At 51.4% G+C, this 19,590-nt stretch overlaps 36 non-coding genes across 36 annotated transcripts; all 36 read left to right on the forward strand.

The window, feature by feature from the left end:
• Positions 1-547: 547 nt before the first annotated feature.
• TRNAG-GCC (transfer RNA glycine (anticodon GCC)) lies at positions 548-618 on the forward strand. Its single transcript has one exon. It is a non-coding gene; the product is annotated as a tRNA-Gly (tRNA).
• A 350-nt stretch (positions 619-968) lies between these two features.
• Positions 969-1,039, forward strand: TRNAG-CCC (transfer RNA glycine (anticodon CCC)). Its single transcript has one exon. It is a non-coding gene; the product is annotated as a tRNA-Gly (tRNA).
• A 552-nt stretch (positions 1,040-1,591) lies between these two features.
• Positions 1,592-1,662, forward strand: TRNAG-GCC (transfer RNA glycine (anticodon GCC)). The gene has a single exon. It is a non-coding gene; the product is annotated as a tRNA-Gly (tRNA).
• Positions 1,663-2,012: 350 nt separating this feature from the next.
• On the forward strand, positions 2,013-2,083 carry TRNAG-CCC (transfer RNA glycine (anticodon CCC)). The gene has a single exon. It is a non-coding gene; the product is annotated as a tRNA-Gly (tRNA).
• Positions 2,084-2,648: 565 nt separating this feature from the next.
• On the forward strand, positions 2,649-2,719 carry TRNAG-GCC (transfer RNA glycine (anticodon GCC)). The gene has a single exon. It is a non-coding gene; the product is annotated as a tRNA-Gly (tRNA).
• Positions 2,720-3,069: 350 nt separating this feature from the next.
• On the forward strand, positions 3,070-3,140 carry TRNAG-CCC (transfer RNA glycine (anticodon CCC)). The gene has a single exon. It is a non-coding gene; the product is annotated as a tRNA-Gly (tRNA).
• Positions 3,141-3,692: 552 nt separating this feature from the next.
• Positions 3,693-3,763, forward strand: TRNAG-GCC (transfer RNA glycine (anticodon GCC)). The gene has a single exon. It is a non-coding gene; the product is annotated as a tRNA-Gly (tRNA).
• Positions 3,764-4,113: 350 nt separating this feature from the next.
• TRNAG-CCC (transfer RNA glycine (anticodon CCC)) lies at positions 4,114-4,184 on the forward strand. Its single transcript has one exon. It is a non-coding gene; the product is annotated as a tRNA-Gly (tRNA).
• Positions 4,185-4,749: 565 nt separating this feature from the next.
• On the forward strand, positions 4,750-4,820 carry TRNAG-GCC (transfer RNA glycine (anticodon GCC)). The gene has a single exon. It is a non-coding gene; the product is annotated as a tRNA-Gly (tRNA).
• Positions 4,821-5,170: 350 nt separating this feature from the next.
• TRNAG-CCC (transfer RNA glycine (anticodon CCC)) lies at positions 5,171-5,241 on the forward strand. Its single transcript has one exon. It is a non-coding gene; the product is annotated as a tRNA-Gly (tRNA).
• Positions 5,242-5,806: 565 nt separating this feature from the next.
• On the forward strand, positions 5,807-5,877 carry TRNAG-GCC (transfer RNA glycine (anticodon GCC)). The gene has a single exon. It is a non-coding gene; the product is annotated as a tRNA-Gly (tRNA).
• Positions 5,878-6,227: 350 nt separating this feature from the next.
• TRNAG-CCC (transfer RNA glycine (anticodon CCC)) lies at positions 6,228-6,298 on the forward strand. Its single transcript has one exon. It is a non-coding gene; the product is annotated as a tRNA-Gly (tRNA).
• Positions 6,299-6,850: 552 nt separating this feature from the next.
• On the forward strand, positions 6,851-6,921 carry TRNAG-GCC (transfer RNA glycine (anticodon GCC)). The gene has a single exon. It is a non-coding gene; the product is annotated as a tRNA-Gly (tRNA).
• A 350-nt stretch (positions 6,922-7,271) lies between these two features.
• Positions 7,272-7,342, forward strand: TRNAG-CCC (transfer RNA glycine (anticodon CCC)). The gene has a single exon. It is a non-coding gene; the product is annotated as a tRNA-Gly (tRNA).
• A 565-nt stretch (positions 7,343-7,907) lies between these two features.
• On the forward strand, positions 7,908-7,978 carry TRNAG-GCC (transfer RNA glycine (anticodon GCC)). Its single transcript has one exon. It is a non-coding gene; the product is annotated as a tRNA-Gly (tRNA).
• A 350-nt stretch (positions 7,979-8,328) lies between these two features.
• TRNAG-CCC (transfer RNA glycine (anticodon CCC)) lies at positions 8,329-8,399 on the forward strand. The gene has a single exon. It is a non-coding gene; the product is annotated as a tRNA-Gly (tRNA).
• A 565-nt stretch (positions 8,400-8,964) lies between these two features.
• TRNAG-GCC (transfer RNA glycine (anticodon GCC)) lies at positions 8,965-9,035 on the forward strand. Its single transcript has one exon. It is a non-coding gene; the product is annotated as a tRNA-Gly (tRNA).
• Positions 9,036-9,385: 350 nt separating this feature from the next.
• On the forward strand, positions 9,386-9,456 carry TRNAG-CCC (transfer RNA glycine (anticodon CCC)). Its single transcript has one exon. It is a non-coding gene; the product is annotated as a tRNA-Gly (tRNA).
• Positions 9,457-10,442: 986 nt separating this feature from the next.
• On the forward strand, positions 10,443-10,513 carry TRNAG-CCC (transfer RNA glycine (anticodon CCC)). The gene has a single exon. It is a non-coding gene; the product is annotated as a tRNA-Gly (tRNA).
• A 552-nt stretch (positions 10,514-11,065) lies between these two features.
• Positions 11,066-11,136, forward strand: TRNAG-GCC (transfer RNA glycine (anticodon GCC)). Its single transcript has one exon. It is a non-coding gene; the product is annotated as a tRNA-Gly (tRNA).
• Positions 11,137-11,486: 350 nt separating this feature from the next.
• TRNAG-CCC (transfer RNA glycine (anticodon CCC)) lies at positions 11,487-11,557 on the forward strand. The gene has a single exon. It is a non-coding gene; the product is annotated as a tRNA-Gly (tRNA).
• A 565-nt stretch (positions 11,558-12,122) lies between these two features.
• Positions 12,123-12,193, forward strand: TRNAG-GCC (transfer RNA glycine (anticodon GCC)). The gene has a single exon. It is a non-coding gene; the product is annotated as a tRNA-Gly (tRNA).
• A 350-nt stretch (positions 12,194-12,543) lies between these two features.
• TRNAG-CCC (transfer RNA glycine (anticodon CCC)) lies at positions 12,544-12,614 on the forward strand. The gene has a single exon. It is a non-coding gene; the product is annotated as a tRNA-Gly (tRNA).
• Positions 12,615-13,179: 565 nt separating this feature from the next.
• Positions 13,180-13,250, forward strand: TRNAG-GCC (transfer RNA glycine (anticodon GCC)). The gene has a single exon. It is a non-coding gene; the product is annotated as a tRNA-Gly (tRNA).
• A 350-nt stretch (positions 13,251-13,600) lies between these two features.
• Positions 13,601-13,671, forward strand: TRNAG-CCC (transfer RNA glycine (anticodon CCC)). The gene has a single exon. It is a non-coding gene; the product is annotated as a tRNA-Gly (tRNA).
• Positions 13,672-14,236: 565 nt separating this feature from the next.
• On the forward strand, positions 14,237-14,307 carry TRNAG-GCC (transfer RNA glycine (anticodon GCC)). Its single transcript has one exon. It is a non-coding gene; the product is annotated as a tRNA-Gly (tRNA).
• A 350-nt stretch (positions 14,308-14,657) lies between these two features.
• On the forward strand, positions 14,658-14,728 carry TRNAG-CCC (transfer RNA glycine (anticodon CCC)). Its single transcript has one exon. It is a non-coding gene; the product is annotated as a tRNA-Gly (tRNA).
• A 552-nt stretch (positions 14,729-15,280) lies between these two features.
• On the forward strand, positions 15,281-15,351 carry TRNAG-GCC (transfer RNA glycine (anticodon GCC)). The gene has a single exon. It is a non-coding gene; the product is annotated as a tRNA-Gly (tRNA).
• Positions 15,352-15,701: 350 nt separating this feature from the next.
• Positions 15,702-15,772, forward strand: TRNAG-CCC (transfer RNA glycine (anticodon CCC)). The gene has a single exon. It is a non-coding gene; the product is annotated as a tRNA-Gly (tRNA).
• Positions 15,773-16,327: 555 nt separating this feature from the next.
• TRNAG-GCC (transfer RNA glycine (anticodon GCC)) lies at positions 16,328-16,398 on the forward strand. Its single transcript has one exon. It is a non-coding gene; the product is annotated as a tRNA-Gly (tRNA).
• Positions 16,399-16,748: 350 nt separating this feature from the next.
• Positions 16,749-16,819, forward strand: TRNAG-CCC (transfer RNA glycine (anticodon CCC)). The gene has a single exon. It is a non-coding gene; the product is annotated as a tRNA-Gly (tRNA).
• A 552-nt stretch (positions 16,820-17,371) lies between these two features.
• TRNAG-GCC (transfer RNA glycine (anticodon GCC)) lies at positions 17,372-17,442 on the forward strand. Its single transcript has one exon. It is a non-coding gene; the product is annotated as a tRNA-Gly (tRNA).
• A 350-nt stretch (positions 17,443-17,792) lies between these two features.
• Positions 17,793-17,863, forward strand: TRNAG-CCC (transfer RNA glycine (anticodon CCC)). Its single transcript has one exon. It is a non-coding gene; the product is annotated as a tRNA-Gly (tRNA).
• Positions 17,864-18,428: 565 nt separating this feature from the next.
• On the forward strand, positions 18,429-18,499 carry TRNAG-GCC (transfer RNA glycine (anticodon GCC)). Its single transcript has one exon. It is a non-coding gene; the product is annotated as a tRNA-Gly (tRNA).
• A 350-nt stretch (positions 18,500-18,849) lies between these two features.
• On the forward strand, positions 18,850-18,920 carry TRNAG-CCC (transfer RNA glycine (anticodon CCC)). The gene has a single exon. It is a non-coding gene; the product is annotated as a tRNA-Gly (tRNA).
• A 552-nt stretch (positions 18,921-19,472) lies between these two features.
• Positions 19,473-19,543, forward strand: TRNAG-GCC (transfer RNA glycine (anticodon GCC)). The gene has a single exon. It is a non-coding gene; the product is annotated as a tRNA-Gly (tRNA).
• Positions 19,544-19,590: the final 47 nt, after the last annotated feature.

Below are 19,590 nucleotides of genomic sequence, written 5' to 3' on the forward strand. Positions count from 1 at the left end.
CTTTTGTAGACGTGTCTCTTGATATTTTAAAAGGCATGGGAAAAGAAAAATGGAAACGGTAGATAAGATGATTGCATTGCTTGTCTGTTTTCTGCGCAAAGAAAGCACTCTGCTGCCCTCTTTTAGCAGAAGATGGAACGGCAGTTTCAACTTAAGGCGGGAAACCTATTATGCAAATAATTCCCAGAAGACCCCAGAAGCCCAGATTGAAAGGGTGTCAGCCTCGTGTGGCTGCAAAGATATCCCCTGAGTCCTGCGGTAGAAGTCTGGCTTTCCTGAGGCACGGTGCTCAGGGAACTGCACTCAGAGTAGCGACCCATACAAAGGCCACCCTCATCTACCAGTGTGCTTGCCTCTGTCCACTTTTCCTGTCTATAGAACCTGGCCGTTCGTGGCCAAGTGAGTGAGAAGGACTGCCAGGGCAGCGCAGCTCCCATTCACCCACCGGAGCTGGCGCCATCCTCATGTCACTGCAGTGCTCTGTTAAATCAGCTGCTCTGGGCTGCAATGGTCCAGAGCACTGTAGCACCAGTGTGCAGCATGTAAGGCATTGGTGGTTCAGTGGTAGAATTCTCGCCTGCCACGCGGGAGGCCCGGGTTCGATTCCCGGCCAATGCATGAGCGTTTTGCACATGTACCTTTCGTTGACTTTGAAGCATCGTGAAAAGGAAGAGACCGAACAAAAAAACAAGCCTTGATTGCCTTGCTTGCCTTATTTCTGCTACTAGCGATCACTCTGCTGATCCCTTTTAGTAGAAGGGGCCGCTGCGCCTTGACTGGAAGCAGGGCAATCTCAGATTATGCAAACAGCTCATAGAGGCCCAGCCCGAGTAGGTGCCAGTCTCACACGTCTGCAAAGGCCTTCAATGAGGCTTTCAGCAGAAGTCAAGAGTTTACGAGTGACCATTCGCATGGAACTGGCAGGTGTGTTAAATCAAGTGCTCTACCGCAGTAATGCTGCTTGTCAGGCATTGGTAGTTCAGTGGTAGAATTCTCGCTTCCCAAGCGGGAGGCCCGGGTTCGATTCCCGGCCAATGCATGGCACTTTTGTAGACGTGTCTCTTGATATTTTAAAAGGCATGGGAAAAGAAAAATGGAAACGGTAGATAAGATGATTGCATTGCTTGTCTGTTTTCTGCGCAAAGAAAGCACTCTGCTGCCCTCTTTTAGCAGAAGATGGAACGGCAGTTTCAACTTAAGGCGGGAAACCTTCTATCCCAGAAGACCCCAGAAGCCCAGATTGAAAGGGTGTCAGCCTCGTGTGGCTGCAAAGATATCCCCTGAGTCCTGCGGTAGAAGTCTGGCTTTCCTGAGGCACGGTGCTCAGGGAACTGCACTCAGAGTAGCGACCCATACAAAGGCCTCCCTCATCTACCAGTGTGCTTGCCTCTGTCCACTTTTCCTGTCTATAGAACCTGGCCGTTCGTGGCCGTTCGTGGCCAAGTGAGTGAGAAGGACTGCCAGGGCAGCGCAGCTCCCATTCACCCACCGGAGCTGGCGCCATCCTCATGTCACTGCAGTGCTCTGTTAAATCAGCTGCTCTGGGCTGCAATGGTCCAGAGCACTGTAGCGCCAGTGTGCAGCATGTAAGGCATTGGTGGTTCAGTGGTAGAATTCTCGCCTGCCACGCGGGAGGCCCGGGTTCGATTCCCGGCCAATGCATGAGCGTTTTGCACATGTACCTTTCGTTGACTTTGAAGCATCGTGAAAAGGAAGAGACCGAACAAAAAAACAAGCCTTGATTGCCTTGCTTGCCTTATTTCTGCTACTAGCGATCACTCTGCTGATCCCTTTTAGTAGAAGGGGCCGCTGCGCCTTGACTGGAAGCAGGGCAATCTCAGATTATGCAAACAGCTCATAGAGGCCCAGCCCGAGTAGGTGCCAGTCTCACACGTCTGCAAAGGCCTTCAATGAGGCTTTCAGCAGAAGTCAAGAGTTTACGAGTGACCATTCGCATGGAACTGGCAGGTGTGTTAAATCAAGTGCTCTACCGCAGTAATGCTGCTTGTCAGGCATTGGTAGTTCAGTGGTAGAATTCTCGCTTCCCAAGCGGGAGGCCCGGGTTCGATTCCCGGCCAATGCATGGCACTTTTGTAGACGTGTCTCTTGATATTTTAAAAGGCATGGGAAAAGAAAAATGGAAACGGTAGATAAGATGATTGCATTGCTTGTCTGTTTTCTGCGCAAAGAAAGCACTCTGCTGCCCTCTTTTAGCAGAAGATGGAACGGCAGTTTCAACTTAAGGCGGGAAACCTTCTATTATGCAAATAATTCCCAGAAGACCCCAGAAGCCCAGATTGAAAGGGTGTCAGCCTCGTGTGGCTGCAAAGATATCCCCTGAGTCCTGCGGTAGAAGTCTGGCTTTCCTGAGGCACGGTGCTCAGGGAACTGCACTCAGAGTAGCGACCCATACAAAGGCCACCCTCATCTACCAGTGTGCTTGCCTCTGTCCACTTTTCCTGTCTATAGAACCTGGCCGTTCGTGGCCGTTCGTGGCCAAGTGAGTGAGAAGGACTGCCAGGGCAGCGCAGCTCCCATTCACCCACCGGAGCTGGCGCCATCCTCATGTCACTGCAGTGCTCTGTTAAATCAGCTGCTCTGGGCTGCAATGGTCCAGAGCACTGTAGCGCCAGTGTGCAGCATGTAAGGCATTGGTGGTTCAGTGGTAGAATTCTCGCCTGCCACGCGGGAGGCCCGGGTTCGATTCCCGGCCAATGCATGAGCGTTTTGCACATGTACCTTTCGTTGACTTTGAAGCATCGTGAAAAGGAAGAGACCGAACAAAAAAACAAGCCTTGATTGCCTTGCTTGCCTTATTTCTGCTACTAGCGATCACTCTGCTGATCCCTTTTAGTAGAAGGGGCCGCTGCGCCTTGACTGGAAGCAGGGCAATCTCAGATTATGCAAAACACTCATAGAGGCCCAGCCCGAGTAGGTGCCAGTCTCACACGTCTGCAAAGGCCTTCAATGAGGCTTTCAGCAGAAGTCAAGAGTTTACGAGTGACCATTCGCATGGAACTGGCAGGTGTGTTAAATCAAGCGCTCTACCGCAGTAATGCTGCTTGTCAAGCATTGGTAGTTCAGTGGTAGAATTCTCGCTTCCCAAGCGGGAGGCCCGGGTTCGATTCCCGGCCAATGCATGGCACTTTTGTAGACGTGTCTCTTGATATTTTAAAAGGCATGGGAAAAGAAAAATGGAAACGGTAGATAAGATGATTGCATTGCTTGTCTGTTTTCTGCGCAAAGAAAGCACTCTGCTGCCCTCTTTTAGCAGAAGATGGAACGGCAGTTTCAACTTAAGGCGGGAAACCTATTATGCAAATAATTCCCAGAAGACCCCAGAAGCCCAGATTGAAAGGGTGTCAGCCTCGTGTGGCTGCAAAGATATCCCCTGAGTCCTGCGGTAGAAGTCTGGCTTTCCTGAGGCACGGTGCTCAGGGAACTGCACTCAGAGTAGCGACCCATACAAAGGCCACCCTCATCTACCAGTGTGCTTGCCTCTGTCCACTTTTCCTGTCTATAGAACCTGGCCGTTCGTGGCCAAGTGAGTGAGAAGGACTGCCAGGGCAGCGCAGCTCCCATTCACCCACCGGAGCTGGCGCCATCCTCATGTCACTGCAGTGCTCTGTTAAATCAGCTGCTCTGGGCTGAAATGGTCCAGAGCACTGTAGCACCAGTGTGCAGCATGTAAGGCATTGGTGGTTCAGTGGTAGAATTCTCGCCTGCCACGCGGGAGGCCCGGGTTCGATTCCCGGCCAATGCATGAGCGTTTTGCACATGTACCTTTCGTTGACTTTGAAGTATCGTGAAAAGGAAGAGACCGAACAAAAAAACAAGCCTTGATTGCCTTGCTTGCCTTATTTCTGCTACTAGCGATCACTCTGCTGATCCCTTTTAGTAGAAGGGGCCGCTGCGCCTTGACTGGAAGCAGGGCAATCTCAGATTATGCAAACAGCTCATAGAGGCCCAGCCCGAGTAGGTGCCAGTCTCACACGTCTGCAAAGGCCTTCAATGAGGCTTTCAGCAGAAGTCAAGAGTTTACGAGTGACCATTCGCATGGAACTGGCAGGTGTGTTAAATCAAGTGCTCTACCGCAGTAATGCTGCTTGTCAGGCATTGGTAGTTCAGTGGTAGAATTCTCGCTTCCCAAGCGGGAGGCCCGGGTTCGATTCCCGGCCAATGCATGGCACTTTTGTAGACGTGTCTCTTGATATTTTAAAAGGCATGGGAAAAGAAAAATGGAAACGGTAGATAAGATGATTGCATTGCTTGTCTGTTTTCTGCGCAAAGAAAGCACTCTGCTGCCCTCTTTTAGCAGAAGATGGAACGGCAGTTTCAACTTAAGGCGGGAAACCTTCTATTATGCAAATAATTCCCAGAAGACCCCAGAAGCCCAGATTGAAAGGGTGTCAGCCTCGTGTGGCTGCAAAGATATCCCCTGAGTCCTGCGGTAGAAGTCTGGCTTTCCTGAGGCACGGTGCTCAGGGAACTGCACTCAGAGTAGCGACCCATACAAAGGCCTCCCTCATCTACCAGTGTGCTTGCCTCTGTCCACTTTTCCTGTCTATAGAACCTGGCCGTTCGTGGCCGTTCGTGGCCAAGTGAGTGAGAAGGACTGCCAGGGCAGCGCAGCTCCCATTCACCCACCGGAGCTGGCGCCATCCTCATGTCACTGCAGTGCTCTGTTAAATCAGCTGCTCTGGGCTGCAATGGTCCAGAGCACTGTAGCGCCAGTGTGCAGCATGTAAGGCATTGGTGGTTCAGTGGTAGAATTCTCGCCTGCCACGCGGGAGGCCCGGGTTCGATTCCCGGCCAATGCATGAGTGTTTTGCACATGTACCTTTCGTTGACTTTGAAGCATCGTGAAAAGGAAGAGACCGAACAAAAAAACAAGCCTTGATTGCCTTGCTTGCCTTATTTCTGCTACTAGCGATCACTCTGCTGATCCCTTTTAGTAGAAGGGGCCGCTGCGCCTTGACTGGAAGCAGGGCAATCTCAGATTATGCAAAACGCTCATAGAGGCCCAGCCCGAGTAGGTGCCAGTCTCACACGTCTGCAAAGGCCTTCAATGAGGCTTTCAGCAGAAGTCAAGAGTTTACGAGTGACCATTCGCATGGAACTGGCAGGTGTGTTAAATCAAGCGCTCTACCGCAGTAATGCTGCTTGTCAAGCATTGGTAGTTCAGTGGTAGAATTCTCGCTTCCCAAGCGGGAGGCCCGGGTTCGATTCCCGGCCAATGCATGGCACTTTTGTAGACGTGTCTCTTGATATTTTAAAAGGCATGGGAAAAGAAAAATGGAAACGGTAGATAAGATGATTGCATTGCTTGTCTGTTTTCTGCGCAAAGAAAGCAATCTGCTGCCCTCTTTTAGCAGAAGATGGAACTGCAGTTTCAACTTAAGGCGGGAAACCTTCTATTATGCAAATAATTCCCAGAAGACCCCAGAAGCCCAGATTGAAAGGGTGTCAGCCTCGTGTGGCTGCAAAGATATCCCCTGAGTCCTGCGGTAGAAGTCTGGCTTTCCTGAGGCACGGTGCTCAGGGAACTGCACTCAGAGTAGCGACCCATACAAAGGCCACCCTCATCTACCAGTGTGCTTGCCTCTGTCCACTTTTCCTGTCTATAGAACCTGGCCGTTCGTGGCCGTTCGTGGCCAAGTGAGTGAGAAGGACTGCCAGGGCAGCGCAGCTCCCATTCACCCACCGGAGCTGGCGCCATCCTCATGTCACTGCAGTGCTCTGTTAAATCAGCTGCTCTGGGCTGCAATGGTCCAGAGCACTGTAGCGCCAGTGTACAGCATGTAAGGCATTGGTGGTTCAGTGGTAGAATTCTCGCCTGCCACGCGGGAGGCCCGGGTTCGATTCCCGGCCAATGCATGAGCGTTTTGCACATGTACCTTTCGTTGACTTTGAAGCATCGTGAAAAGGAAGAGACCGAACAAAAAAACAAGCCTTGATTGCCTTGCTTGCCTTATTTCTGCTACTAGCGATCACTCTGCTGATCCCTTTTAGTAGAAGGGGCCGCTGCGCCTTGACTGGAAGCAGGGCAATCTCAGATTATGCAAAACACTCATAGAGGCCCAGCCCGAGTAGGTGCCAGTCTCACACGTCTGCAAAGGCCTTCAATGAGGCTTTCAGCAGAAGTCAAGAGTTTACGAGTGACCATTCGCATGGAACTGGCAGGTGTGTTAAATCAAGCGCTCTACCGCAGTAATGCTGCTTGTCAAGCATTGGTAGTTCAGTGGTAGAATTCTCGCTTCCCAAGCGGGAGGCCCGGGTTCGATTCCCGGCCAATGCATGGCACTTTTGTAGACGTGTCTCTTGATATTTTAAAAGGCATGGGAAAAGAAAAATGGAAACGGTAGATAAGATGATTGCATTGCTTGTCTGTTTTCTGCGCAAAGAAAGCACTCTGCTGCCCTCTTTTAGCAGAAGATGGAACGGCAGTTTCAACTTAAGGCGGGAAACCTATTATGCAAATAATTCCCAGAAGACCCCAGAAGCCCAGATTGAAAGGGTGTCAGCCTCGTGTGGCTGCAAAGATATCCCCTGAGTCCTGCGGTAGAAGTCTGGCTTTCCTGAGGCACGGTGCTCAGGGAACTGCACTCAGAGTAGCGACCCATACAAAGGCCACCCTCATCTACCAGTGTGCTTGCCTCTGTCCACTTTTCCTGTCTATAGAACCTGGCCGTTCGTGGCCAAGTGAGTGAGAAGGACTGCCAGGGCAGCGCAGCTCCCATTCACCCACCGGAGCTGGCGCCATCCTCATGTCACTGCAGTGCTCTGTTAAATCAGCTGCTCTGGGCTGCAATGGTCCAGAGCACTGTAGCACCAGTGTGCAGCATGTAAGGCATTGGTGGTTCAGTGGTAGAATTCTCGCCTGCCACGCGGGAGGCCCGGGTTCGATTCCCGGCCAATGCATGAGCGTTTTGCACATGTACCTTTCGTTGACTTTGAAGCATCGTGAAAAGGAAGAGACCGAACAAAAAAACAAGCCTTGATTGCCTTGCTTGCCTTATTTCTGCTACTAGCGATCACTCTGCTGATCCCTTTTAGTAGAAGGGGCCGCTGCGCCTTGACTGGAAGCAGGGCAATCTCAGATTATGCAAACAGCTCATAGAGGCCCAGCCCGAGTAGGTGCCAGTCTCACACGTCTGCAAAGGCCTTCAATGAGGCTTTCAGCAGAAGTCAAGAGTTTACGAGTGACCATTCGCATGGAACTGGCAGGTGTGTTAAATCAAGTGCTCTACCGCAGTAATGCTGCTTGTCAGGCATTGGTAGTTCAGTGGTAGAATTCTCGCTTCCCAAGCGGGAGGCCCGGGTTCGATTCCCGGCCAATGCATGGCACTTTTGTAGACGTGTCTCTTGATATTTTAAAAGGCATGGGAAAAGAAAAATGGAAACGGTAGATAAGATGATTGCATTGCTTGTCTGTTTTCTGCGCAAAGAAAGCACTCTGCTGCCCTCTTTTAGCAGAAGATGGAACGGCAGTTTCAACTTAAGGCGGGAAACCTTCTATTATGCAAATAATTCCCAGAAGACCCCAGAAGCCCAGATTGAAAGGGTGTCAGCCTCGTGTGGCTGCAAAGATATCCCCTGAGTCCTGCGGTAGAAGTCTGGCTTTCCTGAGGCACGGTGCTCAGGGAACTGCACTCAGAGTAGCGACCCATACAAAGGCCTCCCTCATCTACCAGTGTGCTTGCCTCTGTCCACTTTTCCTGTCTATAGAACCTGGCCGTTCGTGGCCGTTCGTGGCCAAGTGAGTGAGAAGGACTGCCAGGGCAGCGCAGCTCCCATTCACCCACCGGAGCTGGCGCCATCCTCATGTCACTGCAGTGCTCTGTTAAATCAGCTGCTCTGGGCTGCAATGGTCCAGAGCACTGTAGCGCCAGTGTGCAGCATGTAAGGCATTGGTGGTTCAGTGGTAGAATTCTCGCCTGCCACGCGGGAGGCCCGGGTTCGATTCCCGGCCAATGCATGAGTGTTTTGCACATGTACCTTTCGTTGACTTTGAAGCATCGTGAAAAGGAAGAGACCGAACAAAAAAACAAGCCTTGATTGCCTTGCTTGCCTTATTTCTGCTACTAGCGATCACTCTGCTGATCCCTTTTAGTAGAAGGGGCCGCTGCGCCTTGACTGGAAGCAGGGCAATCTCAGATTATGCAAAACGCTCATAGAGGCCCAGCCCGAGTAGGTGCCAGTCTCACACGTCTGCAAAGGCCTTCAATGAGGCTTTCAGCAGAAGTCAAGAGTTTACGAGTGACCATTCGCATGGAACTGGCAGGTGTGTTAAATCAAGCGCTCTACCGCAGTAATGCTGCTTGTCAAGCATTGGTAGTTCAGTGGTAGAATTCTCGCTTCCCAAGCGGGAGGCCCGGGTTCGATTCCCGGCCAATGCATGGCACTTTTGTAGACGTGTCTCTTGATATTTTAAAAGGCATGGGAAAAGAAAAATGGAAACGGTAGATAAGATGATTGCATTGCTTGTCTGTTTTCTGCGCAAAGAAAGCAATCTGCTGCCCTCTTTTAGCAGAAGATGGAACTGCAGTTTCAACTTAAGGCGGGAAACCTTCTATTATGCAAATAATTCCCAGAAGACCCCAGAAGCCCAGATTGAAAGGGTGTCAGCCTCGTGTGGCTGCAAAGATATCCCCTGAGTCCTGCGGTAGAAGTCTGGCTTTCCTGAGGCACGGTGCTCAGGGAACTGCACTCAGAGTAGCGACCCATACAAAGGCCACCCTCATCTACCAGTGTGCTTGCCTCTGTCCACTTTTCCTGTCTATAGAACCTGGCCGTTCGTGGCCGTTCGTGGCCAAGTGAGTGAGAAGGACTGCCAGGGCAGCGCAGCTCCCATTCACCCACCGGAGCTGGCGCCATCCTCATGTCACTGCAGTGCTCTGTTAAATCAGCTGCTCTGGGCTGCAATGGTCCAGAGCACTGTAGCGCCAGTGTGCAGCATGTAAGGCATTGGTGGTTCAGTGGTAGAATTCTCGCCTGCCACGCGGGAGGCCCGGGTTCGATTCCCGGCCAATGCATGAGCGTTTTGCACATGTACCTTTCGTTGACTTTGAAGCATCGTGAAAAGGAAGAGACCGAACAAAAAAACAAGCCTTGATTGCCTTGCTTGCCTTATTTCTGCTACTAGCGATCACTCTGCTGATCCCTTTTAGTAGAAGGGGCCGCTGCGCCTTGACTGGAAGCAGGGCAATCTCAGATTATGCAAACAGCTCATAGAGGCCCAGCCCGAGTAGGTGCCAGTCTCACACGTCTGCAAAGGCCTTCAATGAGGCTTTCAGCAGAAGTCAAGAGTTTACGAGTGACCATTCGCATGGAACTGGCAGGTGTGTTAAATCAAGTGCTCTACCGCAGTAATGCTGCTTGTCAGGCATTGGTAGTTCAGTGGTAGAATTCTCGCTTCCCAAGCGGGAGGCCCGGGTTCGATTCCCGGCCAATGCATGGCACTTTTGTAGACGTGTCTCTTGATATTTTAAAAGGCATGGGAAAAGAAAAATGGAAACGGTAGATAAGATGATTGCATTGCTTGTCTGTTTTCTGCGCAAAGAAAGCACTCTGCTGCCCTCTTTTAGCAGAAGATGGAACGGCAGTTTCAACTTAAGGCGGGAAACCTTCTATTATGCAAATAATTCCCAGAAGACCCCAGAAGCCCAGATTGAAAGGGTGTCAGCCTCGTGTGGCTGCAAAGATATCCCCTGAGTCCTGCGGTAGAAGTCTGGCTTTCCTGAGGCACGGTGCTCAGGGAACTGCACTCAGAGTAGCGACCCATACAAAGGCCACCCTCATCTACCAGTGTGCTTGCCTCTGTCCACTTTTCCTGTCTATAGAACCTGGCCGTTCGTGGCCGTTCGTGGCCAAGTGAGTGAGAAGGACTGCCAGGGCAGCGCAGCTCCCATTCACCCACCGGAGCTGGCGCCATCCTCATGTCACTGCAGTGCTCTGTTAAATCAGCTGCTCTGGGCTGCAATGGTCCAGAGCACTGTAGCGCCAGTGTGCAGCATGTAAGGCATTGGTGGTTCAGTGGTAGAATTCTCGCCTGCCACGCGGGAGGCCTGGGTTCGATTCCCGGCCAATGCATGAGCGTTTTGCACATGTACCTTTCGTTGACTTTGAAGCATCGTGAAAAGGAAGAGACCGAACAAAAAAACAAGCCTTGATTGCCTTGCTTGCCTTATTTCTGCTACTAGCGATCACTCTGCTGATCCCTTTTAGTAGAAGGGGCCGCTGCGCCTTGACTGGAAGCAGGGCAATCTCAGATTATGCAAAACACTCATAGAGGCCCAGCCCGAGTAGGTGCCAGTCTCACACGTCTGCAAAGGCCTTCAATGAGGCTTTCAGCAGAAGTCAAGAGTTTACGAGTGACCATTCGCATGGAACTGGCAGGTGTGTTAAATCAAGCGCTCTACCGCAGTAATGCTGCTTGTCAAGCATTGGTAGTTCAGTGGTAGAATTCTCGCTTCCCAAGCGGGAGGCCCGGGTTCGATTCCCGGCCAATGCATGGCACTTTTGTAGACGTGTCTCTTGATATTTTAAAAGGCATGGGAAAAGAAAAATGGAAACGGTAGATAAGATGATTGCATTGCTTGTCTGTTTTCTGCGCAAAGAAAGCACTCTGCTGCCCTCTTTTAGCAGAAGATGGAACGGCAGTTTCAACTTAAGGCGGGAAACCTATTATGCAAATAATTCCCAGAAGACCCCAGAAGCCCAGATTGAAAGGGTGTCAGCCTCGTGTGGCTGCAAAGATATCCCCTGAGTCCTGCGGTAGAAGTCTGGCTTTCCTGAGGCACGGTGCTCAGGGAACTGCACTCAGAGTAGCGACCCATACAAAGGCCACCCTCATCTACCAGTGTGCTTGCCTCTGTCCACTTTTCCTGTCTATAGAACCTGGCCGTTCGTGGCCAAGTGAGTGAGAAGGACTGCCAGGGCAGCGCAGCTCCCATTCACCCACCGGAGCTGGCGCCATCCTCATGTCACTGCAGTGCTCTGTTAAATCAGCTGCTCTGGGCTGCAATGGTCCAGAGCACTGTAGCACCAGTGTGCAGCATGTAAGGCATTGGTGGTTCAGTGGTAGAATTCTCGCCTGCCACGCGGGAGGCCCGGGTTCGATTCCCGGCCAATGCATGAGCGTTTTGCACATGTACCTTTCGTTGACTTTGAAGCATCGTGAAAAGGAAGAGACCGAACAAAAAAACAAGCCTTGATTGCCTTGCTTGCCTTATTTCTGCTACTAGCGATCACTCTGCTGATCCATTTTAGTAGAAGGGGCCGCTGCGCCTTGACTGGAAGCAGGGCAATCTCAGATTATGCAAACAGCTCATAGAGGCCCAGCCCGAGTAGGTGCCAGTCTCACACGTCTGCAAAGGCCTTCAATGAGGCTTTCAGCAGAAGTCAAGAGTTTACGAGTGACCATTCGCATGGAACTGGCAGGTGTGTTAAATCAAGTGCTCTACCGCAGTAATGCTGCTTGTCAGGCATTGGTAGTTCAGTGGTAGAATTCTCGCTTCCCAAGCGGGAGGCCCGGGTTCGATTCCCGGCCAATGCATGGCACTTTTGTAGACGTGTCTCTTGATATTTTAAAAGGCATGGGAAAAGAAAAATGGAAACGGTAGATAAGATGATTGCATTGCTTGTCTGTTTTCTGCGCAAAGAAAGCACTCTGCTGCCCTCTTTTAGCAGAAGATGGAACGGCAGTTTCAACTTAAGGCGGGAAACCTTCTATTATGCAAATAATTCCCAGAAGACCCCAGAAGCCCAGATTGAAAGGGTGTCAGCCTCGTGTGGCTGCAAAGATATCCCGTGAGTCCTGCGGTAGAAGTCTGGCTTTCCTGAGGCACGGTGCTCAGGGAACTGCACTCAGAGTAGCGACCCATACAAAGGCCTCCCTCATCTACCAGTGTGCTTGCCTCTGTCCACTTTTCCTGTCTATAGAACCTGGCCGTTCGTGGCCGTTCGTGGCCAAGTGAGTGAGAAGGACTGCCAGGGCAGCGCAGCTCCCATTCACCCACCGGAGCTGGCGCCATCCTCATGTCACTGCAGTGCTCTGTTAAATCAGCTGCTCTGGGCTGCAATGGTCCAGAGCACTGTAGCGCCAGTGTGCAGCATGTAAGGCATTGGTGGTTCAGTGGTAGAATTCTCGCCTGCCACGCGGGAGGCCCGGGTTCGATTCCCGGCCAATGCATGAGTGTTTTGCACATGTACCTTTCGTTGACTTTGAAGCATCGTGAAAAGGAAGAGACCGAACAAAAAAACAAGCCTTGATTGCCTTGCTTGCCTTATTTCTGCTACTAGCGATCACTCTGCTGATCCCTTTTAGTAGAAGGGGCCGCTGCGCCTTGACTGGAAGCAGGGCAATCTCAGATTATGCAAAACGCTCATAGAGGCCCAGCCCGAGTAGGTGCCAGTCTCACACGTCTGCAAAGGCCTTCAATGAGGCTTTCAGCAGAAGTCAAGAGTTTACGAGTGACCATTCGCATGGAACTGGCAGGTGTGTTAAATCAAGCGCTCTACCGCAGTAATGCTGCTTGTCAAGCATTGGTAGTTCAGTGGTAGAATTCTCGCTTCCCAAGCGGGAGGCCCGGGTTCGATTCCCGGCCAATGCATGGCACTTTTGTAGACGTGTCTCTTGATATTTTAAAAGGCATGGGAAAAGAAAAATGGAAACGGTAGATAAGATGATTGCATTGCTTGTCTGTTTTCTGCGCAAAGAAAGCAATCTGCTGCCCTCTTTTAGCAGAAGATGGAACTGCAGTTTCAACTTAAGGCGGGAAACCTTCTATTATGCAAATAATTCCCAGAAGACCCCAGAAGCCCAGATTGAAAGGGTGTCAGCCTCGTGTGGCTGCAAAGATATCCCCTGAGTCCTGCGGTAGAAGTCTGGCTTTCCTGAGGCACGGTGCTCAGGGAACTGCACTCAGAGTAGCGACCCATACAAAGGCCACCCTCATCTACCAGTGTGCTTGCCTCTGTCCACTTTTCCTGTCTATAGAACCTGGCCGTTCGTGGCCGTTCGTGGCCAAGTGAGTGAGAAGGACTGCCAGGGCAGCGCAGCTCCCATTCACCCACCGGAGCTGGCGCCATCCTCATGTCACTGCAGTGCTCTGTTAAATCAGCTGCTCTGGGCTGCAATGGTCCAGAGCACTGTAGCGCCAGTGTGCAGCATGTAAGGCATTGGTGGTTCAGTGGTAGAATTCTCGCCTGCCACGCGGGAGGCCCGGGTTCGATTCCCGGCCAATGCATGAGCGTTTTGCACATGTACCTTTCGTTGACTTTGAAGCATCGTGAAAAGGAAGAGACCGAACAAAAAAACAAGCCTTGATTGCCTTGCTTGCCTTATTTCTGCTACTAGCGATCACTCTGCTGATCCCTTTTAGTAGAAGGGGCCGCTGCGCCTTGACTGGAAGCAGGGCAATCTCAGATTATGCAAAACGCTCATAGAGGCCCAGCCCGAGTAGGTGCCAGTCTCACACGTCTGCAAAGGCCTTCAATGAGGCTTTCAGCAGAAGTCAAGAGTTTACGAGTGACCATTCGCATGGAACTGGCAGGTGTGTTAAATCAAGTGCTCTACCGCAGTAATGCTGCTTGTCAGGCATTGGTAGTTCAGTGGTAGAATTCTCGCTTCCCAAGCGGGAGGCCCGGGTTCGATTCCCGGCCAATGCATGGCACTTTTGTAGACGTGTCTCTTGATATTTTAAAAGGCATGGGAAAAGAAAAATGGAAACGGTAGATAAGATGATTGCATTGCTTGTCTGTTTTCTGCGCAAAGAAAGCACTCTGCTGCCCTCTTTTAGCAGAAGATGGAACGGCAGTTTCAACTTAAGGCGGGAAACCTTCTATTATGCAAATAATTCCCAGAAGACCCCAGAAGCCCAGATTGAAAGGGTGTCAGCCTCGTGTGGCTGCAAAGATATCCCCTGAGTCCTGCGGTAGAAGTCTGGCTTTCCTGAGGCACGGTGCTCAGGGAACTGCACTCAGAGTAGCGACCCATACAAAGGCCACCCTCATCTACCAGTGTGCTTGCCTCTGTCCACTTTTCCTGTCTATAGAACCTGGCCGTTCGTGGCCGTTCGTGGCCAAGTGAGTGAGAAGGACTGCCAGGGCAGCGCAGCTCCCATTCACCCACCGGAGCTGGCGCCATCCTCATGTCACTGCAGTGCTCTGTTAAATCAGCTGCTCTGGGCTGCAATGGTCCAGAGCACTGTAGCGCCAGTGTGCAGCATGTAAGGCATTGGTGGTTCAGTGGTAGAATTCTCGCCTGCCACGCGGGAGGCCCGGGTTCGATTCCCGGCCAATGCATGAGCGTTTTGCACATGTACCTTTCGTTGACTTTGAAGCATCGTGAAAAGGAAGAGACCGAACAAAAAAACAAGCCTTGATTGCCTTGCTTGCCTTATTTCTGCTACTAGCGATCACTCTGCTGATCCCTTTTAGTAGAAGGGGCCGCTGCGCCTTGACTGGAAGCAGGGCAATCTCAGATTATGCAAAACACTCATAGAGGCCCAGCCCGAGTAGGTGCCAGTCTCACACGTCTGCAAAGGCCTTCAATGAGGCTTTCAGCAGAAGTCAAGAGTTTACGAGTGACCATTCGCATGGAACTGGCAGGTGTGTTAAATCAAGCGCTCTACCGCAGTAATGCTGCTTGTCAAGCATTGGTAGTTCAGTGGTAGAATTCTCGCTTCCCAAGCGGGAGGCCCGGGTTCGATTCCCGGCCAATGCATGGCACTTTTGTAGACGTGTCTCTTGATATTTTAAAAGGCATGGGAAAAGAAAAATGGAAACGGTAGATAAGATGATTGCATTGCTTGTCTGTTTTCTGCGCAAAGAAAGCACTCTGCTGCCCTCTTTTAGCAGAAGATGGAACGGCAGTTTCAACTTAAGGCGGGAAACCTATTATGCAAATAATTCCCAGAAGACCCCAGAAGCCCAGATTGAAAGGGTGTCAGCCTCGTGTGGCTGCAAAGATATCCCCTGAGTCCTGCGGTAGAAGTCTGGCTTTCCTGAGGCACGGTGCTCAGGGAACTGCACTCAGAGTAGCGACCCATACAAAGGCCACCCTCATCTACCAGTGTGCTTGCCTCTGTCCACTTTTCCTGTCTATAGAACCTGGCCGTTCGTGGCCAAGTGAGTGAGAAGGACTGCCAGGGCAGCGCAGCTCCCATTCACCCACCGGAGCTGGCGCCATCCTCATGTCACTGCAGTGCTCTGTTAAATCAGCTGCTCTGGGCTGCAATGGTCCAGAGCACTGTAGCGCCAGTGTGCAGCATGTAAGGCATTGGTGGTTCAGTGGTAGAATTCTCGCCTGCCACGCGGGAGGCCCGGGTTCGATTCCCGGCCAATGCATGAGTGTTTTGCACATGTACCTTTCGTTGACTTTGAAGCATCGTGAAAAGGAAGAGACCGAACAAAAAAACAAGCCTTGATTGCCTTGCTTGCCTTATTTCTGCTACTAGCGATCACTCTGCTGATCCCTTTTAGTAGAAGGGGCCGCTGCGCCTTGACTGGAAGCAGGGCAATCTCAGATTATGCAAAACGCTCATAGAGGCCCAGCCCGAGTAGGTGCCAGTCTCACACGTCTGCAAAGGCCTTCAATGAGGCTTTCAGCAGAAGTCAAGAGTTTACGAGTGACCATTCGCATGGAACTGGCAGGTGTGTTAAATCAAGCGCTCTACCGCAGTAATGCTGCTTGTCAAGCATTGGTAGTTCAGTGGTAGAATTCTCGCTTCCCAAGCGGGAGGCCCGGGTTCGATTCCCGGCCAATGCATGGCACTTTTGTAGACGTGTCTCTTGATATTTTAAAAGGCATGGGAAAAGAAAAATGGAAACGGTAGATAAGATGATTGCATTGCTTGTCTGTTTTCTGCGCAAAGAAAGCAATCTGCTGCCCTCTTTTAGCAGAAGATGGAACTGCAGTTTCAACTTAAGGCGGGAAACCTTCTATTATGCAAATAATTCCCAGAAGACCCCAGAAGCCCAGATTGAAAGGGTGTCAGCCTCGTGTGGCTGCAAAGATATCCCCTGAGTCCTGCGGTAGAAGTCTGGCTTTCCTGAGGCACGGTGCTCAGGGAACTGCACTCAGAGTAGCGACCCATACAAAGGCCACCCTCATCTACCAGTGTGCTTGCCTCTGTCCACTTTTCCTGTCTATAGAACCTGGCCGTTCGTGGCCAAGTGAGTGAGAAGGACTGCCAGGGCAGCGCAGCTCCCATTCACCCACCGGAGCTGGCGCCATCCTCATGTCACTGCAGTGCTCTGTTAAATCAGCTGCTCTGGGCTGCAATGGTCCAGAGCACTGTAGCGCCAGTGTGCAGCATGTAAGGCATTGGTGGTTCAGTGGTAGAATTCTCGCCTGCCACGCGGGAGGCCCGGGTTCGATTCCCGGCCAATGCATGAGTGTTTTGCACATGTACCTTTCGTTGACTTTGAAGCATCGTGAAAAGGAAGAGACCGAACAAAAAAACAAGCCTTGATTGCCTTGCTTGCCTTATTTCTGCTACTAGCGATCACTCTGCTGATCCCTTTTAGTAGAAGGGGCCGCTGCGCCTTGACTGGAAGCAGGGCAATCTCAGATTATGCAAAACGCTCATAGAGGCCCAGCCCGAGTAGGTGCCAGTCTCACACGTCTGCAAAGGCCTTCAATGAGGCTTTCAGCAGAAGTCAAGAGTTTACGAGTGACCATTCGCATGGAACTGGCAGGTGTGTTAAATCAAGTGCTCTACCGCAGTAATGCTGCTTGTCAGGCATTGGTAGTTCAGTGGTAGAATTCTCGCTTCCCAAGCGGGAGGCCCGGGTTCGATTCCCGGCCAATGCATGGCACTTTTGTAGACGTGTCTCTTGATATTTTAAAAGGCATGGGAAAAGAAAAATGGAAACGGTAGATAAGATGATTGCATTGCTTGTCTGTTTTCTGCGCAAAGAAAGCACTCTGCTGCCCTCTTTTAGCAGAAGATGGAACGGCAGTTTCAATTTAAGGCGGGAAACCTATTATGCAAATAATTCCCAGAAGACCCCAGAAGCCCAGATTGAAAGGGTGTCAGCCTCGTGTGGCTGCAAAGATATCCCCTGAGTCCTGCGGTAGAAGTCTGGCTTTCCTGAGGCACGGTGCTCAGGGAACTGCACTCAGAGTAGCGACCCATACAAAGGCCACCCTCATCTACCAGTGTGCTTGCCTCTGTCCACTTTTCCTGTCTATAGAACCTGGCCGTTCGTGGCCAAGTGAGTGAGAAGGACTGCCAGGGCAGCGCAGCTCCCATTCACCCACCGGAGCTGGCGCCATCCTCATGTCACTGCAGTGCTCTGTTAAATCAGCTGCTCTGGGCTGCAATGGTCCAGAGCACTGTAGCGCCAGTGTGCAGCATGTAAGGCATTGGTGGTTCAGTGGTAGAATTCTCGCCTGCCACGCGGGAGGCCCGGGTTCGATTCCCGGCCAATGCATGAGCGTTTTGCACATGTACCTTTCGTTGACTTTGAAGCATCGTGAAAAGGAAGAGACCGAACAAAAAAACAAGCCTTGATTGCCTTGCTTGCCTTATTTCTGCTACTAGCGATCACTCTGCTGATCCCTTTTAGTAGAAGGGGCCGCTGCGCCTTGACTGGAAGCAGGGCAATCTCAGATTATGCAAACAGCTCATAGAGGCCCAGCCCGAGTAGGTGCCAGTCTCACACGTCTGCAAAGGCCTTCAATGAGGCTTTCAGCAGAAGTCAAGAGTTTACGAGTGACCATTCGCATGGAACTGGCAGGTGTGTTAAATCAAGTGCTCTACCGCAGTAATGCTGCTTGTCAGGCATTGGTAGTTCAGTGGTAGAATTCTCGCTTCCCAAGCGGGAGGCCCGGGTTCGATTCCCGGCCAATGCATGGCACTTTTGTAGACGTGTCTCTTGATATTTTAAAAGGCATGGGAAAAGAAAAATGGAAACGGTAGACAAGATGATTGCATTGCTTGTCTGTTTTCTGCGCAAAGAAAGCACTCTGCTGCCCTCTTTTAGCAGAAGATGGAACGGCAGTTTCAACTTAAGGCGGGAAACCTTCTATTATGCAAATAATTCCCAGAAGACCCCAGAAGCCCAGATTGAAAGGGTGTCAGCCTCGTGTGGCTGCAAAGATATCCCCTGAGTCCTGCGGTAGAAGTCTGGCTTTCCTGAGGCACGGTGCTCAGGGAACTGCACTCAGAGTAGCGACCCATACAAAGGCCACCCTCATCTACCAGTGTGCTTGCCTCTGTCCACTTTTCCTGTCTATAGAACCTGGCCGTTCGTGGCCGTTCGTGGCCAAGTGAGTGAGAAGGACTGCCAGGGCAGCGCAGCTCCCATTCACCCACCGGAGCTGGCGCCATCCTCATGTCACTGCAGTGCTCTGTTAAATCAGCTGCTCTGGGCTGCAATGGTCCAGAGCACTGTAGCGCCAGTGTGCAGCATGTAAGGCATTGGTGGTTCAGTGGTAGAATTCTCGCCTGCCACGCGGGAGGCCCGGGTTCGATTCCCGGCCAATGCATGAGCGTTTTGCACATGTACCTTTCGTTGACTTTGAAGCATCGTGAAAAGGAAGAGACCGAACAAAAAAACAAGCCTTGATTGCCTTGCTTGCCTTATTTCTGCTACTAGCGATCACTCTGCTGATCCCTTTTAGTAGAAGGGGCCGCTGCGCCTTGACTGGAAGCAGGGCAATCTCAGATTATGCAAAACACTCATAGAGGCCCAGCCCGAGTAGGTGCCAGTCTCACACGTCTGCAAAGGCCTTCAATGAGGCTTTCAGCAGAAGTCAAGAGTTTACGAGTGACCATTCGCATGGAACTGGCAGGTGTGTTAAATCAAGCGCTCTACCGCAGTAATGCTGCTTGTCAAGCATTGGTAGTTCAGTGGTAGAATTCTCGCTTCCCAAGCGGGAGGCCCGGGTTCGATTCCCGGCCAATGCATGGCACTTTTGTAGACGTGTCTCTTGATATTTTAAAAGGCATGGGAAAAGAAAAATGGAAACGGTAGATAAGATGATTGCATTGCTTGTCTGTTTTCTGCGCAAAGAAAGCACTCTGCTGCCCTCTTTTAGCAGAAGATGGAACGGCAGTTTCAACTTAAGGCGGGAAACCTATTATGCAAATAATTCCCAGAAGACCCCAGAAGCCCAGATTGAAAGGGTGTCAGCCTCGTGTGGCTGCAAAGATATCCCCTGAGTCCTGCGGTAGAAGTCTGGCTTTCCTGAGGCACGGTGCTCAGGGAACTGCACTCAGAGTAGCGACCCATACAAAGGCCACCCTCATCTACCAGTGTGCTTGCCTCTGTCCACTTTTCCTGTCTATAGAACCTGGCCGTTCGTGGCCAAGTGAGTGAGAAGGACTGCCAGGGCAGCGCAGCTCCCATTCACCCACCGGAGCTGGCGCCATCCTCATGTCACTGCAGTGCTCTGTTAAATCAGCTGCTCTGGGCTGCAATGGTCCAGAGCACTGTAGCACCAGTGTGCAGCATGTAAGGCATTGGTGGTTCAGTGGTAGAATTCTCGCCTGCCACGCGGGAGGCCCGGGTTCGATTCCCGGCCAATGCATGAGCGTTTTGCACATGTACCTTTCGTTGACTTTGAAGCATCGTGAA

This window comes from Ambystoma mexicanum, unplaced genomic scaffold (genome assembly GCF_040938575.1).
Source record: "Ambystoma mexicanum isolate Mex_15411 unplaced genomic scaffold, UKY_AmexF1_1 Mex_scaf52, whole genome shotgun sequence".
In the NCBI taxonomy this organism is placed as follows: Eukaryota; Metazoa; Chordata; class Amphibia; order Caudata; family Ambystomatidae; genus Ambystoma; species Ambystoma mexicanum.